Below are 11,072 nucleotides of genomic sequence, written 5' to 3' on the forward strand. Positions count from 1 at the left end.
CTCTGGGCCTACCAGACTACAACAAAGACTTTCATTTGCATGTCCGTGAAACTGAGGGGGTGGCCATAGGTGTCCTGCTGCAACAGCATGGTTCCACATACAGACCATTAGCGTACCTTTCTAAGAAATTGGACAACATTGTTACAGGTATGCCAGCATGTCTTCGTGCTGTGGCTGCAGCTGCCCTGGTTGTACAGATGGCTGAGAGAATGGTTTTGTCACACCCTTTGATATTGTATACGTCACATCAGGTAGGCGCAATTTTACACAATATGCAAACACAACACATGACAGCGCAACGACGCTCAGGTTACGAGGCAACACTGCTGGCAACTAAAAATCTAACGATCCAACCTACAGCGTCCATTAACCCGGCACTGTTGGGTGTGTTAGGAATGGCTGACATGGTAGATAATGTCACAGAGCATGATTGCATAATTTAACTAACTTCCTCATGTTCTTCCAGGGCCGATCTTTTGGATTCGCCCCTGGATGGGGGGGAACATCTATATGTTGATGGATCATGTTCAAAACCTGCAGATGGGGTCTACCTTTGTGGCTATGCTGTGGTGTCTGAGACTGGGGAAATAATTGAATCATTTGCTTTAGATTTTAACTCAGCTCAAGCTGCAGAATTAGTAGCATTAATAAGAGCATGTGAGCTGATGGAAGGAAAAAGAGTAACTATTTATACTGATTCCAAATATGCATGGGGAGTGGTACACCACTTTGCCAAAACTTGGGAAGCAAGAGATTTCAAAACTGCAGATGGGAAACCCATAGCACATTCAAACCTGATAGGACAGTTAACCAAAGCAGTACAGCTACCTGCCGAAGTGGCCATAGTAAAGGTAAAAGGTCACGCCACAGGTGAGGAAGAACAGGCTGTAGGAAATAGGAGAGCTGATGAAGTTGCAAAAGAAGCAGCCAGAGCCCAGATAAAATCACCATTTAATATGGGTGACAAAACACAGGTAGCTATGACTATGCATGTGACTAATGTTCCTGACATTGACATTAAAATTTTGCAGAGTCAACCTACACAAGTTGATTTAGAGCACTGGAGTAAACATAACTGTGCTCCAGACAAAGATGGGCTCTTAAGAGATGAGAAAGGAAGAATAGCCTTACCAAAATTAGGACTAATAGTCCTTATTAGACATTACCATGGACTGTCACATACAAGTTGTGCAAAAGTAGTACAAGTTATTAATCAATTGTATTGCATTGCAGATGTACACAAAACAGCAAAGCTGATTTTAGACTCGTGTCTCACATGTGCTCAGGTAAATCCGCACAAACCTATTAAACATGAAGCATTACTGCATCCAGAAGCACCATTTCAACATGTACAAATTGATTTCACACACATGCCGCCAATAGGTAACTTGAAATATCTTTTGGTTATTGTGGATCGATTTTCAAAGTGGCCAGAAGCATTTCCATGTGCAAAGGAAGATGCTAAAACAGTGGTAAAGATTTTGACTAAGGAAATAATTCCTAGATTTGGGATACCTAACACTATTGAGAGTGATAATGGAACACCATTCACATCAAAGGTAACTCAGCTACTTGCTAAAGTATTATCGATTGATTGGCACCTGAACATACCTTACCATCCACAGTCTTCCTCCAATGTGGAGAGGCTTAACCAAACAGTCAAACGAAGGCACACTAAGGCCTCTATTGATACAGGAAAGAAATGGGTAGATTTGCTACCTGCTGTCTTGACAGAACTAAGAATGACTCCATCTTCCACCACTAAGTTTTCACCATTTGAAATACTAATGGGTAGACCTTTCCCGACCCCATGGGTTAAAGGTCGCGCAGGCTTTACTTCCTTAGGTGATCTGGAGGTGATCCAGGAGGACTACGTGACTTCCCTCATTGAGAAACTTAATTCCATATGTGCTGATGTTTCTTTGTGTCTTCCTCTTCCCTCAGAAAAGCCTACTCACCCCTTTGTTCCAGGACAGAGTGTGCTCATCAAAAGCCTGAAACCAACGAAGGTGGGAGAACCAAGATATCTTGGACCAGCCACTGTGATCGCAGTAACCCGGACGGGAGTGCTGACAGATTATCAACCGCAGTGGATACACGCCTCACGCCTGAAGAATTACTCTACAGGAGAGCAGGCAAGCTCCAATATCACATAGAATCTCGAACGGGGATTCACCTTACTGTTTAACAGGGAGGAAAAGGCACTGGTTAAGCGGAGGAAGGAACTACCTCTTATAGTGAGGTGGGGGTTGTCCAAAGCAAGAAGATAGTTGGCCCATTGAGTCAAAACAGTGCTAACTCCTTAAACCACTCTGTTACCATTAAGGGCTAAATTCTATTGATGGACATACCACCGTTGATTTCAACGAGGAACTTGGATTCTACACACTGTTGTGCCTATTGTTATATTCATAGTGATTCTTCTGCTAATAGCACCCTGTATTATGCAATATATTAGTACTTCTATAATGCGTTCTGTTACAGCGCTCACTACAGGACATACCTACCAAGCAATGCTGCATGTATCCAATCCAGTACAGGATTGGAAACTGAAATGTGTTACAGTCGCTGTCTTCAGTTCAGATCACTGTGGTTCAGTTTGTCTTTGTCTCTCAGAAGCTAATGATGTTTTCTCATCAGTCAGCAGTTGGTCGATGGTTAGTGGTTAAAGCTCAGTGTGTCTCTGTTCTCATCTCACAGCACAGACTGTCGTTCCAGAGTAAGTTTTCCTTGTGAAAAATAAGGACAATAATGAAATGTTTTAATCATTTTGAATCTGAGAATTCAAGAACCAGTCGTTGCCAGTCATGTTTAACATTTGTGACTGATGCCAGCGATAGTATATGTGTTACCTGTCTAATATCATTCATCCATTTAGTATTTTTATTTTTTCAATTTTTTATTTATTTTTTTTATTTTTTTACTATTTTTTTTTTCTGCAAAGAAAGTAAAATCAATTAAAAATGTCAGGGATTCATCTCATTTTAAAGATGTTATCAATAATTAATTGATCTTAATCTACAGTATAATAAAAATGTAAAAATTAGAATGAACTTATTTGCCTATATAGAATACAGTCTATTTATATTTTATTTTTAATTATTATTATTTTTTATTATTATTATTTTTTGCCAATTAGCTTCATTTGTTATATGTTAAGATGTATGATGTTTTTTTTTTTTCTATTATTTATTCATTTATTCTAGAAATTACAAGAAATGTTCAGTTTCAAAAATCCTTTTGAATGTAGATCCATATTGTTAGGATGATAAAATAAATAAATAAAAAACAAATAAGCATTGCTTTATGTTACAACTGTGCTATATAATTAAAACATATTGTATATATATATATATATATATATATATATATATATATATATATATATATATATATATATATATATATAAACATAAACCTATAATATAATGTGTGAGATCGGTCACATCAGCAGGGCCCTCATTAACAGGAGACACATGTGCTGAATATCTCTGAAATAAACTCATCCCAGAACAAAACTCCAGAGCAAGTTATGTTCAGAGAATGGGTTGCTATGGCTACATATCCTGAAAGTTATTTCTGTTTTTGGAGCCAAAAGTTGTATTATCTGTTTACTTATAAACTAACCCAGGCATGTCACTTAAATTGATTTCAGGAATACAGAGTTCATAACAAATGAATGAATTTCATCAAAATAAAATTGAGCATATTCAAACTCCAGACACTATGTCGGAGTAATTAAACTAAATTGTTTGGATAGAAGGTTGTTCACACACATCTTTTATCTTACAGATCATAATCAGATTTCTTTACCTGTGAGAATGATCAGTCCCAGCAGACACTTATAAGCCCTTTCTTGTTTTTGTCAGTCTTTCTCTCATTCTGTATTTATAGCTCATCAGCTCACCCTGTGGCTGTTAACTTCCTCAAATCTCACGAACTGACCATTGAGCTGCATTTCTCTCACACTACACTGAAACTCAACACTGCTATTTTCAGAAGTCCCTCTCTCCACCAGTCACTAATGGCTGAGGTCAAAACTGCTGACTGTTGTCAAAACACATCACGGAGTGTGAAAACTCAGTTTCCTTTTTCTTTGGTGGGTTTCTTTTCATATCGCTACAGTTGCTACAAAAAAAAAAGACTGTTAGTTTCATTAGTAAATTTGTTGTTAAATTTAAGTTGTTAAACAAAGCTAGAGTTGAAACTAAACTCTACAGTAAAGTGTCTGTAGGATCAGGAATGATGAACCTGATGTTAAGTGTGATTCTGTGCATGTACCCTTTAATTTTCCTCTTCTTTTTTTTTTTTTTTTTTTTTTTACACATTTGAGTATTTGTTTTCCTAACAGTGCACTTTTGGAATATATCCTTTAAAATAAATGATCAATTTCAACTCATGGAGTCTTTATTAATGAGCTGATGTCATTTATCAAATGTGATTAGTAAGAGTGGTAGCATACATCTTTGGATGCGTGTCCTTCAGTCATTTTGCAATGATTGGAGTCTTTAGCCAGGAGGTTTAACCATATTTAACCATAACACTCTTCTGTTGGCGGATCAGCAGTGGTAGCCAGAAACTACTCACTCTCTCCTGGCAGCTCAACTCCTCAATCCTGCTCTAAATCCAACAAGATCTCTCTGCTGCCTCCCCCAGTCTTCACACTGCCTTTTTTCTCTCAGTCCCCTCAGACTAAAGTATGTCATCAGCTTCCAGACTGACTGGGCTGGGAAGCCCCTGCATCCCACCTCAACTGGGTACAACCATGTCTGACAGTTCTACCTCAAATGCTCCAAAAGCAGAGCTGTTAAAATCATCAAGGACTCCATCCACCCCAGTAACCATCTTTTCACTTTGCTGCCATCTGGTAAGCGCTTCCTCGGGAAGAAACTGCCATCAGGCTAATAAACTCAAAACCAGCCTATTAACATCTTCATGTCTCCACTTAATATTCACTTGATCAGTGAGATATTCATCATTATCTACCTCAAATTGACATACTGACAGTGTCAACCTGTTTGCACATTTGCTTCTTGTACATTATTTATATTTAAAACTACAGTATACATTCATGTACATTACTTTCTATACTACTGTATATTTAATTTTACAATATACATCTTTTTATATTTTATTCTTATTTTTATAGTTTACTTTTATTTCATTCTTTCTTTCATAGCTATATTTATGTATATTTTCATCTGTGTTGTATTCTTTAATAATTGCACTGTCCATGGAGTGGACCCGACTCATAATTCACTAATGCTTATATATGCCATATATCCACGGTTGTCAATCTGGGGTATGTGTACCCCCAGGGGTATGAGGACTGATTTCAGGGGGTATGAAAAAAGAATATGTAAGTCATATGCCTTTTCAAACATTTTCTTTGTCCCACGGTGGTAACTTCTTAGGCCATCCTTAAAAATATTTTGGTTTGCCTTAACAAAAAGGATTGATAGGTCGGACTATATATATTTTTTCAAGATTAAAAATGTAAAAAAAAAAAGTACAATTTTGATCATGGTGATTATGTAGGTATTAATTTAAACAAATTTGCAGGACTTCACTGACAGAATCTCGTGCCAAGTTAAAGAGGTGTCGAGAAAAAAAAGAGATTTTGATAAAATAAAATAAAAATATATTTAGATATTAAATAACAATTAAAAAACCTGTATAAACTGAACACCAAGAATAATATTAACTATTGAGTGGTGGCGACATGCTCATGTGTAAGGGTGGCGCTGCCAATAATGCACCTAAAAGCTGCCACAAAGAGCTGGGAAAAGTAATGATAGATTATTAATATGTCAAATATATCAAGGAGACATTGAAATTGTTTATTAATAGACAAGTGTTTTCTGTGTCAAAGAGGAAGTTGACTATGCTGACTCGTGATCTTCGCAGCAGTGAACACGCCAGAGAGAAATACGGATTAGCCTACATACGCAGAGAGATTTTGAGATTTTGAGCCTACATACGCAATTAGTTTTTAATTGTTTTGTTACACGTTTAAGTACACATTTCATGCTTTCTATATGTATATCTCTCAGGTCTGTGAGGCAAGTAGCTTATACGCTGAGTTCGGTTCATTTAGGAGACAATCTCCAGTTCACGCGCCAGCGACTCTGTGTCCTGATTTATTGCCTGCTATATTTTCTTCTTATTTATTAAATCCAGGAAATTGGTAGATGAAACATTGATTAAAATTAAGACAAAATTAATACAAAACGAAATTCACTTTAAAGAAAGATTTTCTACAAAAACAAACTCAGTGAAGTGATCAAAATCATGTCTGCCCACTCCATTTGTCTCTCGATATTTTCGGGATCATCTTATTCATGCTTTTCACTTTTCATATAATCAACATAAAATAAAATAAATATATATTATTTTATTTAAACATGAATATGGAACTAAATCGTTTTTTAATGACTGGGCTACCACGCATAGTAGGCTAAAGTAGCCTATAGGCTTCAGAGAAATTTAATGTCGGAGCGTCTTCCCAGCAAACACAGAACGTTCCCCTAACATTCCCGTATGGTTCCCATTTGGTTATTTTTATGGGGAACCAAACAAGAACGTTCCCAGAACGTTCCCGGTAGGTTATTTTTAGGTTATATTTTTATAACTTTAAGGCAACGTTCAGTGTAGTATAGCCTACTGATTTTTTTTAACGTCTGGGCTGCTTTATTAAAGGGGGGGGGGGGGGGTGAAATGCTCGTTTTCACTCAATATCCTGTTAATCTTGCGTACCTATAGAGTAGTACTGCATCCTCCATAACTCCAAAAAGTCTTTAGTTTTATTATATTTATAAGAGAAAAATAGTCTGTACCAATTTTTCCCGGAAAAACACGAGCACCTGGAAGCGTGACGTGTGGGCGGAGCTAAAGAATCACGAGCGCCAGTAGGCTTTTGCGTTGAGAGCTTTTGGAAGCTGTGACATTGTAGTTTGGGAAAATTACTAAGCTCCACTTTATGTCATCTTTTTTTTTTTTTTTTAAGCTGTACATGTGGAAAGTGCAGTTTGATGACAACATCGCATGTTGTTTACTTGATGTGCTTACGCGCCGATTGCTAAGTTAACAACACAGAGATATTTGAAGCAGTTTTACTCACCGCCTGCGGTTCCAACACACGATTGTGACCCTTTTTCGTTGGGACTGCATTACCCTTAAGAAATAAACGATATGCAAATCCGGCGTCAAACTGGGCCTTGTTTGTAAAACAAGCATCTTCGAAATGCAGGGAACAAACAAAAACACTTGCACAACTCAGCTGATGCTCTGTAAAAATAAACTCCATCCACTGGTCCCTTAATGCTGTTTTTTTTTTTGGTCATCTGTGCAGGGTTGTCTTGCCCTGGCAACCAAAAACACACTTCTTTTGTGACAATTTGCTCTATACGGGAGCGCGCGCTCTTCCGGCAGAAGTGCCCTTAGCACCCATATAAGGAAATTCCGCTCCATCTAACTTCACACAGAGCCATACTCGAAAAAAACTTTCCGAAACTTGTGACGAACCGGAAGAGGTATTTTTGGAACAAAAATACTCCTTCAAACGTACAACTTAATTTTTTTAACTTTTTCCATGTTTAGCATGGGAATCCAACTCTTGCTATTTCAGTATTAAGGGAGTATGGATGTATAAACAGATGTTTCAATATATTAAAAGCATTTTCTGATGAACGCATTTTTCTCCCTGAGTGTCGCGATTTCGTTTTCATTTCGCATATAGGCCTAGCCTACAGCCCTTATAATCATAGATGATGCCACAGGTTTTTTTTTTTTTTCTTCTTCTTTTTTCTTTTAAAGAGCCTAGCCTACGTTTGTATGTAGGAGTATGGGTAATTTATATTGACAATACTATACAGAATTCCTAAAAGAATTTGCAGATTTCCTCTCAGACCTTCTGGTTACAGTTAATAAAGTGCTAATCATGGGGGATTTTAATATTCACTTTAATAATACAAATGATGCATTAGGACTTGTGTTTACTGACCTACAGTATTGTTCAAAATAATAGCAGTACAATGTGACTAACCAGAATAATCAAGGTTTTTAGTAAATTTTTTATTGCTACGTGGCAAACAAGTTACCAGTAGGTTCAGTAGATTGTCAGAAAACAAACAAGACCCAGCATTCATGATATGCACGCTCTTAAGGCTGTGCAATTGGGCAATTAGTTGAAAGGGGTGTGTTCAAAAAAATAGAACAAAAAAATTTTCTGGGATTTAGCAATCCTGTGAATCACTAAACTAATATTTAGTTGTATGACCACAGTTTTTTAAAACTGCTTGACATCTGTGTGGCATGGAGTCAACCAACTTGTGGCACCTCTCAGCTGTTATTCCACTCCATGATTCTTTAACAACATTCCACAATTCATTCACATTTCTTGGTTTTGCTTCAGAAACAGCATTTTTGATATCACCCCACAAGTTCTCAATTGGATTAAGGTCTGGAGATTGGGCTGGCCACTCCATAACATTAATTTTGTTGGTTTGGAACCAAGACTTTGCCCGTTTACTAGTGTGTTTTGGGTCATTGTCTTGTTGAAACAACCATTTCAAGGGCATGTCCTCTTCAGCATAGGGCAACATGACCTCTTCAAGTATTTTAACATATGCAAACTGATCCATGATCCCTGGTATGCGATAAATAGGCCCAACACCATAGTAGGAGAAACATGCCCATATCATGATGCTTGCACCTCCATGCTTCACTGTCTTCACTGTGTACTGTGGCTTGAATTCAGAGTTTGGGGGTCGTCTCACAAACTGCCTGTGGCCCTTGGACCCAAAAAGAACAATTTTACTCTCATCAGTCCACAAAATGTTCCTCCATTTCTCTTTAGGCCAGTTGATGTGTTCTTTGGCAAATTGTAACCTCTTCTGCACATGCCTTTTTTTTAACAGAGGGACTTTGCGGGGGATTCTTGAAAATAGATTAGCTTCACACAGACGTCTTCTAACTGTCACAGTACTTACAGGTAACTCCAGACTGTCTTTGATCATCCTGGAGGTGATCATTGGCTGAGCCTTTGCCATTCTGGTTATTCTTCTATCCATTTTGATGGATTTTTCTTCCACGTCTCTGGTTTTGCTCTCCATTTTAAGGCATTGGAGATCATTTTAGCTGAACAGCCTATCATTTTTTGCACCTCTTTATAGGTTTTCCCCTCTCTAATCAACTTTTTAATCAAAGTACGCTGTTCTTCTGAACAATGTCTTGAACGACCCATTTTCCTCAGCTTTCAAATGCATGTTCAACAAGTGTTGGCTTCATCCTTAAATAGGGGCCACCTGATTCACACCTGTTTCTTCACAAAATTGATGACCTCAGTGATTGAATGCCACACTGCTATTTTTTTGAACACACCCCTTTCAACTAATTCAACTAATTGCCCAATTGCACAGCCTTAAGAGCGTGCATATCATGAATGCTGGGTCTCATTTGTTTTCTGAGAATCTACTGAACCTACTGGTAACTTGTTTGCCACGTAGCAATAAAAAAATATACGACTGGTTAGTCACATTGTACTGCTATTATTTGAACAATACTGTAATAAACTCTTTTGGAGTCAAGCAAAATGTTACCCGGGCCCACTCTAGATTTAATTATATCGCATGGAATCAGTCTTACTGCTATAGATATTGTACCTCAAAGTGATGATATTACAGACCATTTCCTTGTATCGTGCATGCTGGGTATAACTGATATTAACTATATGTCTCAGCGATACCGTCTGGGCAGAACTAGTGTTCCAGCCACCAAAGAAAGATTCGCAAATAACCTGCCTGATCTATCTCAACTGCTATTTGTACCCCAAAATACACATGAATTAGACGAAATGACTTACAACATGGGCACTATTTTCTCTAATACATTAGAAGCTGTTGCCCCCATTAAATTGAAAAAAGTAATACTCACTCTTTCAAGAAAGTAACTGGTAGTCTTGAACGTAAATGGAGAAAAACTAACTTGGAAGTTTTTAGAATTGCATGGAAATACATTATGTCCAGCTATAGACAGGCTCTAAAAACTGCGAGGGCAGCGCATATACACAAACTCATAGAAATAACCAAAACAATCCAAGGTTTTTATTTAGCACAGTGGCTAAGTTAACAATTACCAGATGCAACCTGATTCAAATATTCCACCAACATTTAGTAGTAATGACTTTATGAATTTATTCACTGATAAAATAGATAACATTAGAAATACAATAGCGAATGTAGATTCTACTGCATGTAACACTTCAGTTTCATCCATTGCACCCAAAGATAATCTGCAGTGCTTTACAAATATAGGACAGGAAGAGCTAAATAAACGTATCACTGTATCTAAACCAACAACATGTTTATTAGATCCTTTACCCACTAAATTACTGAAAGAGCTGTTACCTGTAGCCAAAGAACCGCTTCTCAATATCATTAACTCGTCGTTATCTTTAGGTCACGTCCCAAAACCATTCAAGCTGGCTGTTATTAAGCCTCTTATTAAGAAACCACAACTAGATCCTAGTGAACTGGCAAATTATAGGCCTATTTCAAATCTTCCATTTATGTCTAAAATTTAAGGAAAAATTGTGTCTGCTCAATTGAGCACCTTCCTGCACAAAAATGATCTGTATGAAGAATTTCAGTCTGGTTTTAGGCCCCACCAAAGCACAGAAACTGCACTTGTTAAAATTACAAATGACCTGCTTCTTGCGTCAGATCAAGGCTTCATCTCATTTCTAGTTTTACTTGATCTTAGTGCTGCGTTCGACACCATAGAATCATGACATACTCATAGATCGATTACAAAACTATACAGGTATTCAAGGGCAGGCTCTAAGATGGTTTAGATCCTACCTGTCCGATCGCTACCATTTTGTTTATTTAAATGGGAAATCATCTCATTTATCATCAGTAAAATATGGAGTCCCACAAGGATCCGTCCTAGGTCCCCTTCTATTTTCAATATACATTTTGCCCCTTGGTAATATTATTAGAAAATACAGAATTAGCTTCCACTGTTACGCTGATGATACTCAGCTATATATCTCAACGAGACCAGATGAAACT

The sequence above is a fragment of the Carassius auratus genome, unplaced genomic scaffold (genome assembly GCF_003368295.1).
Source record: "Carassius auratus strain Wakin unplaced genomic scaffold, ASM336829v1 scaf_tig00029285, whole genome shotgun sequence".
Taxonomy (NCBI): domain Eukaryota; kingdom Metazoa; phylum Chordata; class Actinopteri; order Cypriniformes; family Cyprinidae; genus Carassius; species Carassius auratus.